The sequence below is a fragment of the Anolis sagrei genome (assembly GCF_037176765.1).
Source record: "Anolis sagrei isolate rAnoSag1 chromosome 6 unlocalized genomic scaffold, rAnoSag1.mat SUPER_6_unloc_1, whole genome shotgun sequence".
Classification (NCBI taxonomy): domain Eukaryota; kingdom Metazoa; phylum Chordata; class Lepidosauria; order Squamata; family Dactyloidae; genus Anolis; species Anolis sagrei.
This window is the reverse complement of record NW_027118836.1, coordinates 237,583-256,237: the sequence shown is the minus strand read 5'-3', so window position 1 is coordinate 256,237 and position 18,655 is coordinate 237,583. Positions and strand designations below refer to the sequence as shown.

At 47.0% G+C, this 18,655-nt stretch overlaps 1 long non-coding RNA gene across 2 annotated transcripts in view; it reads left to right on the top strand.

Annotated features, from left to right (window-relative positions):
* LOC137095777 (uncharacterized) overlaps positions 1-18,655 on the top strand; it is an 82,314-nt gene that overhangs the window by 28,512 nt on the left and 35,147 nt on the right. The gene's annotated exons all lie outside the window — the stretch shown is intronic.

The following is an 18,655-nucleotide window of genomic DNA, read 5'->3' as shown; positions in this document are numbered from 1 at the left end:
TCTTTGATTGCAGAGAACTATAAATCCCAGGGAGCTCCCAATCTCCAAGGTCTGTTTTCCCCAGAGCGCCCAGTATTCTCTTTATGTTCATGGGTGTTCTCTGTGCCAAGTTTAGTGCAATTCCATGGCTGTTGGGGTTTCAGAATGCTCTCTGATTGCAGAGAACTATAAATCCCAGGCAGCTCCCAATCTCCAAGGTCTGTTTTCCCCAGAGCCCCTAGTATTCTCTTTGTGTTCGTGGGTGTTCTCTGTGCCAAGTTTAGTGCAATTCCATGGCTGTTGGGGTTTTAGAATTCTCTTTGATTGCAGAGAACTATAAATCCCAGGCAGCTCCCAATCTCCAAGGTCAGTTTTCCCCAGAGCCCCCAGTATTCTCTTTGTGTTCACGGGTGTTCTCTGTGCCAAGTTTAGTGCAATTCCATGGCTGTTGGGGTTTTAGAATTCTCTTTGATTGCAGAGAACTATAAATCCCAGGCAGCTCCCAATCTCCAAGGTCTGTTTTCCCCAAAGCCCCCAGTATTCTCTTTGTGTTCATGGGTGTTCTCTGTGCCAAGTTTAGTGCAATTCCATGGCTGTTGGGGTTTCAGAATGCTCTTTGATTGCAGAGAACTATAAATCCCAGGGAGCTCCCAATCTCCAAGGTCTGTTTTCCCCAGAGCGCCCAGTATTCTCTTTATGTTCATGGGTGTTCTCTGTGCCAAGTTTAGTGCAATTCCATGGCTGTTGGGGTTTCAGAATGCTCTCTGATTGCAGAGAACTATAAATCCCAGGCAGCTCCCAATCTCCAAGGTCTGTTTTCCCCAGAGCCCCTAGTATTCTCTTTGTGTTCGTGGGTGTTCTCTGTGCCAAGTTTAGTGCAATTCCATGGCTGTTGGGGTTTCAGAATGCTCTTTGATTGCAGAGAACTATAAATCCCAGGCAGCTCCCAATCTCCAAGGTCTGTTTTCCCCAGAGCGCCCAGTATTCTCTTTATGTTCATGGGTGTTCTCTGTGCCAAGTTTAGTGCAATTCCATGGCTGTTGGGGTTTCAGAATGCTCTCTGATTGCAGAGAACTATAAATCCCAGGCAGCTCCCAATCTCCAAGGTCTGTTTTCCCCAGAGCCCCCAGTATTCTCTTTGTGTTCGTGGGTGTTCTCTGTGCCAAGTTTAGTGCAATTCCATGGCTGTTGGGGTTTCAGAATGCTCTTTGATTGCAGAGAACTATAAATCCCAGGCAGCTCCCAATCTCCAAGGTCTGTTTTCCCCAGAGCGCCCAGTATTCTCTTTATGTTCATGGGTGTTCTCTGTGCCAAGTTTAGTGCAATTCCATGGCTGTTGGGGTTTCAGAATGCTCTCTGATTGCAGAGAACTATAAATCCCAGGCAGCTCCCAATCTCCAAGGTCTGTTTTCCCCAGAGCCCCCAGTATTCTCTTTATGTTCGTGGGTGTTCTCTGTGCCAAGTTTAGTGCAATTCCATGGCTGTTGGGGTTTCACAGTGCTCTCTGATTGCAGAGAACTATAAATCCCAGGCAGCTCCCAATCTCCAAGGTCTGTTTTCCCCAGAGCCCCCAGTATTCTCTTTGTGTTCATGGGTGTTCTCTGTGCCAAGTTTAGTGCAATTCCATGGCTGTTGGGGTTTCAGAATGCTCTCTGATTGCAGAGAACTATAAATCCCAGGCAGCTCCCAATCACCAAGGTCTGTTTTCCCCAGAGCCCCCAGTATTCTCTTTATGTTCGTGGGTGTTCTCTGTGCCAAGTTTAGTGCAATTCCATGGCTGTTGGGGTTTCAGAATGCTCTCTGATTGCAGAGAACTATAAATCCCAGGCAGCTCCCAATCTCCAAGGTCTGTTTTCCCCAGAGCCCCCAGTATTCTCTTTGTGTTCATGGGTGTTCTCTGTGCCAAGTTTAGTGCTATTCCATGGCTGTTGGGGTTTCAGAATGCTCTCTGATTGCAGAGAACTATAAATCCCAGGCAGCTCCCAATCACCAAGGTCTGTTTTCCCCAGAGCCCCCAGTATTCTCTTTATGTTCGTGGGTGTTCTCTGTGCCAAGTTTAGTCCAATTCCATGGCTGTTGGGGTTTCAGAATGCTCTTTGATTGCAGAGAACTATAAATCCCAGGCAGCTCCCAATCTCCAAGGTCTGTTTTCCCCAGAGACCCCAGTATTCTCTTTGTGTTCATGGGTGTTCTCTGTGCCAAGTTTAGTGCAATTCCATGGCTGTTGGGGTTTCAGAATGCTCTCTGATTGCAGAGAACTATAAATCCCAGGCAGCTCCCAATCACCAAGGTCTGTTTTCCCCAGAGCCCCCAGTATTCTCTTTATGTTCGTGGGTGTTCTCTGTGCCAAGTTTAGTCCAATTCCATGGCTGTTGGGGTTTCACAATGCTCTTTGATTGCAGAGAACTATAAATCCCAGGCAGCTCCCAATCTCCAAGGTCAGTTTTCCCCAGAGCCCCCAGTATTCTCTTTATGTTCGTGGGTGTTCTCTGTGCCAAGTTTAGTCCAATTCCATGGCTGTTGGGGTTTCACAATGCTCTTTGATTGCAGAGAACTATAAATCCCAGGCAGCTCCCAATCTCCAAGGTCTGTTTTCCCCAGAGCCCCCAGTATTCTCTTTGTGTTCACGGGTGTTCTCTGTGCCAAGTTTAGTGCAATTCCATGGCTGTTGGGGTTTTAGAATTCTCTTTGATTGCAGAGAACTATAAATCCCAGGCAGCTCCCAATCTCCAAGGTCTGTTTTCCCCAAAGCCCCCAGTATTCTCTTTGTGTTCATGGGTGTTCTCTGTGCCAAGTTTAGTGCAATTCCATGGCTGTTGGGGTTTCAGAATGCTCTTTGATTGCAGAGAACTATAAATCCCAGGCAGCTCCCAATCTCCAAGGTCTGTTTTCCCCAGAGCCCCCAGTATTCTCTTTGTGTTCATGGGTGTTCTCTGTGCCAAGTTTAGTGCAATTCCATGGCTGTTGGGGTTTCACAATGCTCTTTGATTGCAGAGAACTATAAATCCCAGGCAGCTCCCAATCTCCAAGGTCTGTTTTCCCCAGAGCCCCCAGTATTCTCTTTGTGTTCATGGGTGTTCTCTGTGCCAAGTTTAGTCCAATTTCATGGCTGTTGGGGTTTCAGAATGCTCTTTGATTGCAGAGAACTATAAATCCCAGGCAGCTCCCAATCTCCAAGGTCTGTTTTCCCCAGAGCCCCCAGTATTCTCTTTGTGTTCATGGGTGTTCTCTGTGCCAAGTTTAGTGCAATTCCATGGCTGTTGGGGTTTCACAATGCTCTCTGATTGCAGAGAACTATAAATCCCAGGCAGCTCCCAATCTCCAAGGTCTGTTTTCCCCAGAGCCCCCAGTATTCTCTTTGTGTTCATGGGTGTTCTCTGTGCCAAGTTTAGTCCAATTCCATGGCTGTTGGGGTTTCACAATGCTCTCTGATTGCAGAGAACTATAAATCCCAGGCAGCTCCCAATCTCCAAGGTCTGTTTTCCCCAGAGCCCCCAGTATTCTCTTTGTGTTCATGGGTGTTCTCTGTGCCAAGTTTAGTGCAATTCCATGGCTGTTGGGGTTTCAGAATGCTCTTTGATTGCAGAGAACTATAAATCCCAGGCAGCTCCCAATCTCCAAGGTCTGTTTTCCCCAGAGCCCCCAGTATTCTCTTTGTGTTCGTGGGTGTTCTCTGTGCCAAGTTTAGTCCAATTTCATGGCTGTTGGGGTTTCAGAATGCTCTTTGATTGCAGAGAACTATAAATCCCAGGGAGCTCCCAATCTCCAAGGTCTGTTTTCCCCAGAGCCCCCAGTATTCTCTTTGTGTTCATGGGTGTTCTCTCTGCCAAGTTTAGTCCAATTTCATGGCTGTTGGGGTTTCAGAATGCTCTTTGATTGCAGAGAACTATAAATCCCAGGGAGCTCCCAATCTCCAAGGTCTGTTTTCCCCAGAGCCCCCAGTATTCTCTTTGTGTTCGTGGGTGTTCTCTGTGCCAAGTTTAGTCCAATTTCATGGCTGTTGGGGTTTCAGAATGCTCTTTGATTGCAGAGAACTATAAATCCCAGGGAGCTCCCAATCTCCAAGGTCTGTTTTCCCCAGAGCCCCCAGTATTCTCTTTGTGTTCATGGGTGTTCTCTCTGCCAAGTTTAGTCCAATTTCATGGCTGTTGGGGTTTCACAATGCTCTTTGATTGCAGAGAACTATAAATCCCAGGCAGCTCCCAATCTCCAAGGTCTGTTTTCCCCAGAGCCCCCAGTATTCTCTTTGTGTTCATGGGTGTTCTCTGTGCCAAGTTTAGTCCAATTCCATGGCTGTTGGGGTTTCAGAATGCTCTTTGATTGCAGAGAACTATAAATCCCAGGCAGCTCCCAATCTCCAAGGTCTGTTTTCCCCAGAGCCCCCAGTATTCTCTTTGTGTTCATGGGTGTTCTCTGTGCCAAGTTTAGTGCAATTCCATGGCTGTTGGGGTTTCAGAATGCTCTTTGATTGCAGAGAACTATAAATCCCAGGCAGCTCCCAATCTCCAAGGTCTGTTTTCCCCAGAGCCCCCAGTATTCTCTTTGTGTTCGTGGGTGTTCTCTGTGCCAAGTTTAGTCCAATTTCATGGCTGTTGGGGTTTCAGAATGCTCTTTGATTGCAGAGAACTATAAATCCCAGGGAGCTCCCAATCTCCAAGGTCTGTTTTCCCCAGAGCCCCCAGTATTCTCTTTGTGTTCATGGGTGTTCTCTCTGCCAAGTTTAGTCCAATTTCATGGCTGTTGGGGTTTCAGAATGCTCTTTGATTGCAGAGAACTATAAATCCCAGGGAGCTCCCAATCTCCAAGGTCTGTTTTCCCCAGAGCCCCCAGTATTCTCTTTGTGTTCGTGGGTGTTCTCTGTGCCAAGTTTAGTCCAATTTCATGGCTGTTGGGGTTTCAGAATGCTCTTTGATTGCAGAGAACTATAAATCCCAGGGAGCTCCCAATCTCCAAGGTCTGTTTTCCCCAGAGCCCCCAGTATTCTCTTTGTGTTCATGGGTGTTCTCTCTGCCAAGTTTAGTCCAATTTCATGGCTGTTGGGGTTTCAGAATGCTCTTTGATTGCAGAGAACTATAAATCCCAGGCAGCTCCCAATCTCCAAGGTCTGTTTTCCCCAGAGCCCCCAGTATTCTCTTTGTGTTCATGGGTGTTCTCTGTGCCAAGTTTAGTCCAATTTCATGGCTGTTGGGGTTTCAGAATGCTCTTTGATTGCAGAGAACTATAAATCCCAGGCAGCTCCCAATCTCCAAGGTCTGTTTTCCCCAGAGCCCCCAGTATTCTCTTTGTGTTCGTGGGTGTTCTCTGTGCCAAGTTTAGTGCAATTCCATGGCAGTTGGGGTTTTAGAATTCTCTTTGATTGCAGAGAACTATAAATCCCAGGCAGCTCCCAATCTCCAAGGTCTGTTTTCCCCAGAGCCCCCAGTATTCTCTTTGTGTTCATGGGTGTTCTCTGTGCCAAGTTTAGTGCAATTCCATGGCTGTTGGGGTTTTAGAATTCTCTTTGATTGCAGAGAACTATAAATCCCAGGCAGCTCCCAATCTCCAAGGTCTGTTTTCCCCAAAGCCCCCAGTATTCTCTTTGTGTTCATGGGTGTTCTCTGTGCCAAGTTTAGTGCAATTCCATGGCTGTTGGGGTTTCAGAAAGCTCTCTGATTGCAGAGAACTATAAATCCCAGGCAGCTCCCAATCTCCAAGGTCTGTTTTCCCCAGAGCCCCCAGTATTCTCCTTATGTTCACGGGTGTCCTCTGTGCCAAGTTTAGTGCAATTCCATGGCTGTTGGGGTTTCACAATGCTCTTTGATTGCAGAGAACTATAAATCCCAGGCAGCTCCCAATCTCCAAGGTCTGTTTTCCCCAGAGCCCCCAGTATTCTCTTTGTGTTCGTGGGTGTTCTCTGTGCCAAGTTTAGTCCAATTCCATGGCTGTTGGGGTTTCAGAATGCTCTATGATTGCAGAGAACTATAAATCCCAGGCAGCTCCCAATCTCCAAGGTCTGTTTTCCCCAGAGCCCCCAGTATTCTCTTTGTGTTCATGGGTGTTCTCTGTGCCAAGTTTAGTGCAATTCCATGGCTGTTGGGGTTTCACAATGCTCTCTGATTGCAGAGAACTATAAATCCCAGGCAGCTCCCAATCTCCAAGGTCTGTTTTCCCCAGAGCCCCCAGTATTCTCTTTGTGTTCATGGGTGTTCTCTGTGCCAAGTTTAGTGCAATTCCATGGCTGTTGGGGTTTCACAATGCTCTCTGATTGCAGAGAACTATAAATCCCAGGCAGCTCCCAATCTCCAAGGTCTGTTTTCCCCAGAGCCCCCAGTATTCTCTTTGTGTTCATGGGTGTTCTCTGTGCCAAGTTTAGTCCAATTCCATGGCTGTTGGGGTTTCACAATGCTCTCTGATTGCAGAGAACTATAAATCCCAGGCAGCTCCCAATCTCCAAGGTCTGTTTTCCCCAGAGCCCCCAGTATTCTCTTTGTGTTCATGGGTGTTCTCTGTGCCAAGTTTAGTCCAATTTCATGGCTGTTGGGGTTTCAGAATGCTCTTTGATTGCAGAGAACTATAAATCCCAGGCAGCTCCCAATCTCCAAGGTCTGTTTTCCCCAGAGCCCCCAGTATTCTCTTTGTGTTCATGGGTGTTCTCTGTGCCAAGTTTAGTCCAATTTCATGGCTGTTGGGGTTTCAGAATGCTCTTTGATTGCAGAGAACTATAAATCCCAGGGAGCTCCCAATCTCCAAGGTCTGTTTTCCCCAGAGCCCCCAGTATTCTCTTTGTGTTCGTGGGTGTTCTCTGTGCCAAGTTTAGTCCAATTTCATGGCTGTTGGGGTTTCAGAATGCTCTTTGATTGCAGAGAACTATAAATCCCAGGGAGCTCCCAATCTCCAAGGTCTGTTTTCCCCAGAGCCCCCAGTATTCTCTTTGTGTTCGTGGGTGTTCTCTGTGCCAAGTTTAGTCCAATTTCATGGCTGTTGGGGTTTCAGAATGCTCTTTGATTGCAGAGAACTATAAATCCCAGGGAGCTCCCAATCTCCAAGGTCTGTTTTCCCCAGAGCCCCCAGTATTCTCTTTGTGTTCATGGGTGTTCTCTGTGCCAAGTTTAGTCCAATTTCATGGCTGTTGGGGTTTCAGAATGCTCTTTGATTGCAGAGAACTATAAATCCCAGGCAGCTCCCAATCTCCAAGGTCTGTTTTCCCCAGAGCCCCCAGTATTCTCTTTGTGTTCGTGGGTGTTCTCTGTGCCAAGTTTAGTGCAATTCCATGGCTGTTGGGGTTTCACAATGCTCTCTGATTGCAGAGAACTATAAATCCCAGGCAGCTCCCAATCTCCAAGGTCTGTTTTCCCCAGAGCCCCCAGTATTCTCTTTGTGTTCATGGGTGTTCTCTGTGCCAAGTTTAGTCCAATTCCATGGCTGTTGGGGTTTCACAATGCTCTCTGATTGCAGAGAACTATAAATCCCAGGCAGCTCCCAATCTCCAAGGTCTGTTTTCCCCAGAGCCCCCAGTATTCTCTTTGTGTTCATGGGTGTTCTCTGTGCCAAGTTTAGTCCAATTTCATGGCTGTTGGGGTTTCAGAATGCTCTTTGATTGCAGAGAACTATAAATCCCAGGGAGCTCCCAATCTCCAAGGTCTGTTTTCCCCAGAGCCCCCAGTATTCTCTTTGTGTTCGTGGGTGTTCTCTGTGCCAAGTTTAGTCCAATTTCATGGCTGTTGGGGTTTCAGAATGCTCTTTGATTGCAGAGAACTATAAATCCCAGGGAGCTCCCAATCTCCAAGGTCTGTTTTCCCCAGAGCCCCCAGTATTCTCTTTGTGTTCATGGGTGTTCTCTGTGCCAAGTTTAGTCCAATTTCATGGCTGTTGGGGTTTCAGAATGCTCTTTGATTGCAGAGAACTATAAATCCCAGGCAGCTCCCAATCTCCAAGGTCTGTTTTCCCCAGAGCCCCCAGTATTCTCTTTGTGTTCGTGGGTGTTCTCTGTGCCAAGTTTAGTGCAATTCCATGGCTGTTGGGGTTTCAGAATGCTCTTTGATTGCAGAGAACTATAAATCCCAGGCAGCTCCCAATCTCCAAGGTCTGTTTTCCCCAGAGCCCCCAGTATTCTCTTTATGTTCGTGGGTGTTCTCTGTGCCAAGTTTAGTCCAATTCCATGGCCGTTGGGGTTTCAGAATGCTCTTTGATTGCAGAGAACTATAAATCCCAGGCAGCTCCCAATCTCCAAGGTCTGTTTTCCCCAGAGCCCCCAGTATTCTCTTTGTGTTCATGGGTGTTCTCTGTGCCAAGTTTAGTGCAATTCCATGGCTGTTGGGGTTTCAGAATGCTCTTTGATTGCAGAGAACTATAAATCCCAGGCAGCTCCCAATCTCCAAGGTCAGTTTTCCCCAGAGCCCCCAGTATTCTCTTTGTGTTCATGGGTGTTCTCTGTGCCAAGTTTAGTGCAATTCCATGGCTGTTGGGGTTTCACAATGCTCTTTGATTGCAGAGAACTATAAATCCCAGGGAGCTCCCAATCTCCAAGGTCTGTTTTCCCCAGAGCCCCCAGTATTCTCTTTGTGTTCGTGTGTGTTCTCTGTGCCAAGTTTAGTCCAATTTCATGGCCGTTGGGGTTTCAGAATGCTCTTTGATTGCAGAGAACTATAAATCCCAGTCAGCTCCCAATCTCCAAGGTCAGTTTTCCCCAGAGCCCCCAGCATTCTCTTTATGTTCGTGGGTGTTCTCTGTGCCAAGTTTAGTCCAATTCCATGGCTGTTGGGGTTTCACAATGCTCTTTGATTGCAGAGAACTATAAATCCCAGGCAGCTCCCAATCTCCAAGGTCTGTTTTCCCCAGAGCCCCCAGTATTCTCTTTATGTTCGTGGGTGTTCTCTGTGCCAAGGTTAGTGCAATTCCATGGCCGTTGGGGTTTCAGAATGCTCTTTGATTGCAGAGAACTATAAATCCCAGGCAGCTCCCAATCTCCAAGGTCTGTTTTCCCCAGAGCCCCCAGTATTCTCTTTATGTTCGTGGGTGTTCTCTGTGCCAAGTTTAGTCCAATTCCATGGCCGTTGGGGTTTCAGAATGCTCTTTGATTGCAGAGAGCTATAAATCCCAGGCAGCTCCCAATCTCCAAGGTCTGTTTTCCCCAGAGCCCCCAGTATTCTCTTTATGTTCGTGGGTGTTCTCTGTGCCAAGGTTAGTGCAATTCCATGGCTGTTGGGGTTTTAGAATTCTCTTTGATTGCAGAGAACTATAAATCCCAGGCAGCTCCCAATCTCCAAGGTCTGTTTTCCCCAGAGCCCCCAGTATTCTCTTTATGTTCGTGGGTGTTCTCTGTGCCAAGTTTAGTCCAATTCCATGGCCGTTGGGGTTTCAGAATGCTCTTTGATTGCAGAGAACTATAAATCCCAGGCAGCTCCCAATCTCCAAGGTCTGTTTTCCCCAGAGCCCCCAGTATTCTCTTTGTGTTCATGGGTGTTCTCTGTGCCAAGTTTAGTGCAATTCCATGGCTGTTGGGGTTTCAGAATGCTCTTTGATTGCAGAGAACTATAAATCCCAGGCAGCTCCCAATCTCCAAGGTCAGTTTTCCCCAGAGCCCCCAGTATTCTCTTTGTGTTCATGGGTGTTCTCTGTGCCAAGTTTAGTGCAATTCCACGGCTGTTGGGGTTTCACAATGCTCTCTGATTGCAGAGAACTATAAATCCCAGGCAGCTCCCAATCTCCAAGGTCTGTTTTCCCCAGAGCCCCCAGTATTCTCTTTGTGTTCGTGGGTGTTCTCTGTGCCAAGTTTAGTGCAATTCCATGGCTGTTGGGGTTTCACAATGCTCTCTGATTGCAGAGAACTATAAATCCCAGGCAGCTCCCAATCTCCAAGGTCAGTTTTCCCCAGAGCCCCCAGTATTCTCTTTGTGTTCATGGGTGTTCTCTGTGCCAAGTTTAGTGCAATTCCACGGCTGTTGGGGTTTCACAATGCTCTCTGATTGCAGAGAACTATAAATCCCAGGCAGCTCCCAATCTCCAAGGTCTGTTTTCCCCAGAGCCCCCAGTATTCTCTTTGTGTTCGTGGGTGTTCTCTGTGCCAAGTTTAGTGCAATTCCATGGCTGTTGGGGTTTCACAATGCTCTCTGATTGCAGAGAACTATAAATCCCAGGCAGCTCCCAATCTCCAAGGTCTGTTTTCCCCAGAGCCCCCAGTATTCTCTTTATGTTCATGGGTGTTCTCTGTGCCAAGTTTAGTGCAATTCCATGGCTGTTGGGGTTTCACAATGCTCTCTGATTGCAGAGAACTATAAATCCCAGGCAGCTCCCAATCTCCAAGGTCTGTTTTCCCCAGAGCCCCCAGTATTCTCTTTATGTTCGTGGGTGTTCTCTGTGCCAAGGTTAGTGCAATTCCATGGCTGTTGGGGTTTTAGAATTCTCTTTGATTGCAGAGAACTATAAATCCCAGGCAGCTCCCAATCTCCAAGGTCTGTTTTCCCCAGAGCCCCCAGTATTCTCTTTATGTTCGTGGGTGTTCTCTGTGCCAAGTTTAGTCCAATTCCATGGCCGTTGGGGTTTCAGAATGCTCTTTGATTGCAGAGAACTATAAATCCCAGGCAGCTCCCAATCTCCAAGGTCTGTTTTCCCCAGAGCCCCCAGTATTCTCTTTGTGTTCATGGGTGTTCTCTGTGCCAAGTTTAGTGCAATTCCATGGCTGTTGGGGTTTCAGAATGCTCTTTGATTGCAGAGAACTATAAATCCCAGGCAGCTCCCAATCTCCAAGGTCAGTTTTCCCCAGAGCCCCCAGTATTCTCTTTGTGTTCATGGGTGTTCTCTGTGCCAAGTTTAGTGCAATTCCACGGCTGTTGGGGTTTCACAATGCTCTTTGATTGCAGAGAACTATAAATCCCAGGCAGCTCCCAATCTCCAAGGTCTGTTTTCCCCAGAGCCCCCAGTATTCTCTTTGTGTTCATGGGTGTTCTCTGTGCCAAGTTTAGTGCAATTCCATGGCTGTTGGGGTTTCACAATGCTCTTTGATTGCAGAGAACTATAAATCCCAGGGAGCTCCCAATCTCCAAGGTCTGTTTTCCCCAGAGCCCCCAGTATTCTCTTTGTGTTCGTGTGTGTTCTCTGTGCCAAGTTTAGTCCAATTTCATGGCCGTTGGGGTTTCAGAATGCTCTTTGATTGCAGAGAACTATAAATCCCAGGCAGCTCCCAATCTCCAAGGTCAGTTTTCCCCAGAGCCCCCAGTATTCTCTTTATGTTCGTGGGTGTTCTCTGTGCCAAGTTTAGTCCAATTCCATGGCTGTTGGGGTTTCACAATGCTCTTTGATTGCAGAGAACTATAAATCCCAGGCAGCTCCTAATCTCCAAGGTCTGTTTTCCCCAGAGCCCCCAGTATTCTCTTTGTGTTCACGGGTGTTCTCTGTGCCAAGTTTAGTGCAATTCCATGGCTGTTGGGGTTTTAGAATTCTCTTTGATTGCAGAGAACTATAAATCCCAGGCAGCTCCCAATCTCCAAGGTCTGTTTTCCCCAGAGACCCCAGTATTCTCTTTGTGTTCGTGGGTGTTCTCTGTGCCAAGTTTAGTCCAATTTCATGGCCGTTGGGGTTTCAGAATGCTCTTTGATTGCAGAGAACTATAAATCCCAGGCAGCTCCCAATCTCCAAGGTCTGTTTTCCCCAAAGCCCCCAGTATTCTCTTTGTGTTCATGGGTGTTCTCTGTGCCAAGTTTAGTGCAATTCCATGGCTGTTGGGGTTTCAGAAAGCTCTCTGATTGCAGAGAACTATAAATCCCAGGCAGCTCCCAATCTCCAAGGTCTGTTTTCCCCAGAGCCCCCAGTATTCTCCTTATGTTCATGGGTGTCCTCTGTGCCAAGTTTAGTGCAATTCCATGGCTGTTGGGGTTTCACAATGCTCTTTGATTGCAGAGAACTATAAATCCCAGGCAGCTCCCAATCTCCAAGGTCTGTTTTCCCCAGAGCCCCCAGTATTCTCTTTGTGTTCGTGGGTGTTCTCTGTGCCAAGTTTAGTCCAATTCCATGGCTGTTGGGGTTTCAGAATGCTCTTTGATTGCAGAGAACTATAAATCCCAGGCAGCTCCCAATCTCCAAGGTCTGTTTTCCCCAGAGCCCCCAGTATTCTCTTTGTGTTCATGGGTGTTCTCTGTGCCAAGTTTAGTGCAATTCCATGGCTGTTGGGGTTTCACAATGCTCTCTGATTGCAGAGAACTATAAATCCCAGGCAGCTCCCAATCTCCAAGGTCTGTTTTCCCCAGAGCCCCCAGTATTCTCTTTGTGTTCATGGGTGTTCTCTGTGCCAAGTTTAGTCCAATTCCATGGCTGTTGGGGTTTCACAATGCTCTCTGATTGCAGAGAACTATAAATCCCAGGCAGCTCCCAATCTCCAAGGTCTGTTTTCCCCAGAGCCCCCAGTATTCTCTTTATGTTCGTGGGTGTTCTCTGTGCCAAGGTTAGTGCAATTCCATGGCTGTTGGGGTTTTAGAATTCTCTTTGATTGCAGAGAACTATAAATCCCAGGCAGCTCCCAATCTCCAAGGTCTGTTTTCCCCAGAGCCCCCAGTATTCTCTTTATGTTCGTGGGTGTTCTCTGTGCCAAGTTTAGTCCAATTCCATGGCCGTTGGGGTTTCAGAATGCTCTTTGATTGCAGAGAACTATAAATCCCAGGCAGCTCCCAATCTCCAAGGTCTGTTTTCCCCAGAGCCCCCAGTATTCTCTTTGTGTTCATGGGTGTTCTCTGTGCCAAGTTTAGTGCAATTCCATGGCTGTTGGGGTTTCAGAATGCTCTTTGATTGCAGAGAACTATAAATCCCAGGCAGCTCCCAATCTCCAAGGTCAGTTTTCCCCAGAGCCCCCAGTATTCTCTTTGTGTTCATGGGTGTTCTCTGTGCCAAGTTTAGTGCAATTCCACGGCTGTTGGGGTTTCACAATGCTCTCTGATTGCAGAGAACTATAAATCCCAGGCAGCTCCCAATCTCCAAGGTCTGTTTTCCCCAGAGCCCCCAGTATTCTCTTTATGTTCGTGGGTGTTCTCTGTGCCAAGTTTAGTGCAATTCCATGGCTGTTGGGGTTTCACAATGCTCTCTGATTGCAGAGAACTATAAATCCCAGGCAGCTCCCAATCTCCAAGGTCTGTTTTCCCCAGAGCCCCCAGTATTCTCTTTGTGTTCATGGGTGTTCTCTGTGCCAAGTTTAGTGCAATTCCATGGCTGTTGGGGTTTCAGAATGCTCTTTGATTGCAGAGAACTATAAATCCCAGGCAGCTCCCAATCTCCAAGGTCAGTTTTCCCCAGAGCCCCCAGTATTCTCTTTGTGTTCGTGGGTGTTCTCTGTGCCAAGTTTAGTGCAATTCCATGGCTGTTGGGGTTTCAGAATGCTCTCTGATTGCAGAGAACTATAAATCCCAGGGAGCTCCCAATCTCCAAGGTCTGTTTTCCCCAGAGCCCCCAGTATTCTCTTTGTGTTCGTGTGTGTTCTCTGTGCCAAGTTTAGTCCAATTTCATGGCCGTTGGGGTTTCACAATGCTCTCTGATTGCAGAGAACTATAAATCCCAGGCAGCTTCCAATCTCCAAGGTCTGTTTTCCCCAGAGCCCCCAGTATTCTCTTTGTGTTCATGGGTGTTCTCTGTGCCAAGTTTAGTGCAATTCCATGGCTGTTGGGGTTTCAGAATGCTCTCTGATTGCAGAGAACTATAAATCCCAGGGAGCTCCCAATCTCCAAGGTCTGTTTTCCCCAGAGCCCCCAGTATTCTCTTTGTGTTCGTGTGTGTTCTCTGTGCCAAGTTTAGTCCAATTTCATGGCCGTTGGGGTTTCAGAATGCTCTTTGATTGCAGAGAACTATAAATCCCAGGCAGCTCCCAATCTCCAAGGTCAGTTTTCCCCAGAGCCCCCAGTATTCTCTTTATGTTCGTGGGTGTTCTCTGTGCCAAGTTTAGTCCAATTCCATGGCTGTTGGGGTTTCACAATGCTCTTTGATTGCAGAGAACTATAAATCCCAGGCAGCTCCCAATCTCCAAGGTCTGTTTTCCCCAGAGCCCCCAGTATTCTCTTTGTGTTCACGGGTGTTCTCTGTGCCAAGTTTAGTGCAATTCCATGGCTGTTGGGGTTTTAGAATTCTCTTTGATTGCAGAGAACTATAAATCCCAGGCAGCTCCCAATCTCCAAGGTCTGTTTTCCCCAAAGCCCCCAGTATTCTCTTTGTGTTCATGGGTGTTCTCTGTGCCAAGTTTAGTGCAATTCCATGGCTGTTGGGGTTTCACAATGCTCTTTGATTGCAGAGAACTATAAATCCCAGGCAGCTCCCAATCTCCAAGGTCTGTTTTCCCCAGAGCCCCCAGTATTCTCTTTGTGTTCGTGGGTGTTCTCTGTGCCAAGTTTAGTCCAATTCCATGGCTGTTGGGGTTTCAGAATGCTCTTTGATTGCAGAGAACTATAAATCCCAGGCAGCTCCCAATCTCCAAGGTCTGTTTTCCCCAGAGCCCCCAGTATTCTCTTTGTGTTCATGGGTGTTCTCTGTGCCAAGTTTAGTGCAATTCCATGGCTGTTGGGGTTTCACAATGCTCTCTGATTGCAGAGAACTATAAATCCCAGGCAGCTCCCAATCTCCAAGGTCTGTTTTCCCCAGAGCCCCCAGTATTCTCTTTGTGTTCATGGGTGTTCTCTGTGCCAAGTTTAGTGCAATTCCATGGCTGTTGGGGTTTCACAATGCTCTCTGATTGCAGAGAACTATAAATCCCAGGCAGCTCCCAATCTCCAAGGTCTGTTTTCCCCAGAGCCCCCAGTATTCTCTTTGTGTTCATGGGTGTTCTCTGTGCCAAGTTTAGTCCAATTTCATGGCTGTTGGGGTTTCAGAATGCTCTTTGATTGCAGAGAACTATAAATCCCAGGCAGCTCCCAATCTCCAAGGTCTGTTTTCCCCAGAGCCCCCAGTATTCTCTTTGTGTTCATGGGTGTTCTCTGTGCCAAGTTTAGTCCAATTTCATGGCTGTTGGGGTTTCAGAATGCTCTTTGATTGCAGAGAACTATAAATCCCAGGGAGCTCCCAATCTCCAAGGTCTGTTTTCCCCAGAGCCCCCAGTATTCTCTTTGTGTTCATGGGTGTTCTCTGTGCCAAGTTTAGTCCAATTTCATGGCTGTTGGAGTTTCAGAATGCTCTTTGATTGCAGAGAACTATAAATCCCAGGGAGCTCCCAATCTCCAAGGTCTGTTTTCCCCAGAGCCCCCAGTATTCTCTTTGTGTTCGTGGGTGTTCTCTGTGCCAAGTTTAGTCCAATTTCATGGCTGTTGGGGTTTCAGAATGCTCTTTGATTGCAGAGAACTATAAATCCCAGGGAGCTCCCAATCTCCAAGGTCTGTTTTCCCCAGAGCCCCCAGTATTCTCTTTGTGTTCATGGGTGTTCTCTGTGCCAAGTTTAGTCCAATTTCATGGCTGTTGGGGTTTCAGAATGCTCTTTGATTGCAGAGAACTATAAATCCCAGGGAGCTCCCAATCTCCAAGGTCTGTTTTCCCCAGAGCCCCCAGTATTCTCTTTGTGTTCATGGGTGTTCTCTGTGCCAAGTTTAGTCCAATTTCATGGCTGTTGGGGTTTCAGAATGCTCTTTGATTGCAGAGAACTATAAATCCCAGGCAGCTCCCAATCTCCAAGGTCTGTTTTCCCCAGAGCCCCCAGTATTCTCTTTGTGTTCATGGGTGTTCTCTGTGCCAAGTTTAGTCCAATTTCATGGCTGTTGGGGTTTCAGAATGCTCTTTGATTGCAGAGAACTATAAATCCCAGGCAGCTCCCAATCTCCAAGGTCTGTTTTCCCCAGAGCCCCCAGTATTCTCTTTGTGTTCATGGGTGTTCTCTGTGCCAAGTTTAGTCCAATTTCATGGCTGTTGGGGTTTCAGAATGCTCTTTGATTGCAGAGAACTATAAATCCCAGGCAGCTCCCAATCTCCAAGGTCTGTTTTCCCCAGAGCCCCCAGTATTCTCTTTGTGTTCATGGGTGTTCTCTGTGCCAAGTTTAGTCCAATTTCATGGCTGTTGGGGTTTCAGAATGCTCTTTGATTGCAGAGAACTATAAATCCCAGGGAGCTCCCAATCTCCAAGGTCTGTTTTCCCCAGAGCCCCCAGTATTCTCTTTGTGTTCATGGGTGTTCTCTGTGCCAAGTTTAGTCCAATTTCATGGCTGTTGGGGTTTCAGAATGCTCTTTGATTGCAGAGTTCCCTTCCACACAGCTGAATGAAATCCCACATTGTCTGCTTTGAACTGGATTATCTGTGTCCACACAGTCAGATAATCCACTTCAGTGTGTATTTTATGCAGCTGTATGGAAGGTGCCCCAGATAACCCAGTCCCCTTCCACATGGCTGAATGAAATCCCACATTGTCTGCTTTGAACTGGATTATCTGTGTCCACACAGTCAGATAATCCACTTCAGTGGGTATTTTATGCAGCTGTATGGAAGGTGCCCCAGATAACCCAGTCCCCTTCCACACAGCTGAATGAAATCCCACATTGTCTGCTTTGAACTGGATTATCTGAGTCTACACAGCCAGATAATCCACTTCAGTGGGTATTTTATGCAGCTGTATGGAAGGGGACCCAGATAACCCAGTCCCCTTCCACATGGCTGAATGAAATCCCACATTGTCTGCTTTGAACTGGATTATCTGTGTCCACACAGTCAGATAATCCACTTCAGTGGGTATTTTATGCAGCTGTATGGAAGGTGCCCCAGATAACCCAGTCCCCTTCCACACAGCTGAATGAAATCCCACATTGTCTGCTTTGAACTGGATTATCTGAGTCTACACAGCCAGATAATCCACTTCAGTGGGTATTTTATGCAGCTGTATGGAAGGGGACCCAGATAACCCAGGCCCCTTCCACACATCTCAAGTTTGGTCCAATTTAATTGTGATTGGATTTCAGAATGTTCTTTGATGGCTGGGGAACTAAACACCCCAACAAGTCCCAAATGCCAAGGTCTATTTCCCCCAAACTCCACCAGTCTTCAGATTTGGGCATACTGAGTATTTGTGCCAAGTTCTGTCCAGATCCATAGTAATTTGGGTTCACTGTGCTCTCTGGATGTAGGTGGACTATCTCTCCCATAATTCACTATCAATTGCCCCCAACCCCCTCCAGTATTTTCTATTGGCCATTAGGGTTCTATGGGCCAAGTTTGGTCCAGGTCTGTATTTGGGGGGGGGGGGGGGTGTGTCTCTGTGGTCTCTGGAAGTCAGAGCTGTATTGGTTGAAGGTACTTCACATCCCATCATCCGTTGCCCACACTCCCCCAAACATATTGTTTTTGTGATTAATCACTATGCTTTAATTATGTTCAATTTGTAACAATGGAAATACATCCTTCATATCAGACATTTCATAGAATCATAGAATCATAGAATCAAAGAGTTGGAAGAGACCTCATGGGCCATCCAGTCCAACCCCCTGCCAAGAAGCAGGAATATTGCATTCAAATCACCCCTGACAGATGGCCATCCAGCCTCTGTTTAAAAGCTTCCAAGGAAGGAGCCTCCACCACACTCCGGGGCAGAGAGTTCCACTGCTGAACGGCTCTCACAGTCAGGAAGTTCTTCCTAATGTTCAGATGGAATCTCCTTTCTTGTAGTTTGAAGCCATTGTTCCGTGTCCTAGTCTCCAAGGAAGCAGAAAACAAGCTAGCTCCCTCCTCCCTGTGGCTTCCTCTCACATATTTATACATGGCTATCATATCTCCTCTCAGCCTTCTCTTCTTCAGGCTAAACATGCCCAGTTCCCTAAGCCGCTCCTCATAGGGCTTGTTCTCCAGACCCTTGATCATTTTAGTCGCCCTCCTCTGGACACTTTCCAGCTTGTCAATATCTCTCTTGAATTGTGGTGCCCAGAATTGGACACAATATTCCAGATGTGGTCTAACCAAAGCAGAATAGAGGGGTAGCATTACTTCCTTAGATCTAGACACTATGCTCCTATTGATTTACATTACATTTCATAACAGTAGCAAAATTACTCTTATGAAGTAGCAACGAAAATGTGGTTGGGGGTCACCACAACATGAGGAATTTTATTTAGGGGTCACGGCATTAGAAAGGTTGAGAACCACTGCTCTATACGGTTGTGGCCTAGCTTACTTGTCCGAACGCATCCACCCGTACATCCCACCTCGTAATCTAAGATCATTTGGAGAGGCCCTGCTTTCGCTCCCGTCAACAGCACAAATGCGTCTGGCGGGGACGAGAGACAGGGCCTTCTCGGCTGTGGCCCCCCGCCTATGGAACACACTCCCAAATGAGGTAAGATCTGCTCCCTCCCTCCAGGCTTTTAGAAAAAAAATAAAATCATGGTTCTGGGACCAGGCCTTCGAACAGTTGATGTATGTAGCATTTTAGAGGGACATTGACTGGAACGGCGATTCGACTGACGAGACTGTTTCATTGTTTTAATACTTGTTGATGTATTGTTTTAATTGTGATTTATGTTTAATTGTGGTTTTACTATTGTAATTGTTTGTATTGGCATCGTATCGGTGCCCAACGTAAGGCATTGAATCTTGCCATTATTTATCTGCCAACCGCTTTGAGTCCCCCCCCCCCCCCAGGGGTGAGAAAGGCGGTATATAAATACTATAAATAAATAAATAAATAAATAAATATTACAGAAAACACATTAAAAATTAAAAATATCTGTCTGAAAGAGCAGAAGAACCTTATAGAATAAAGCA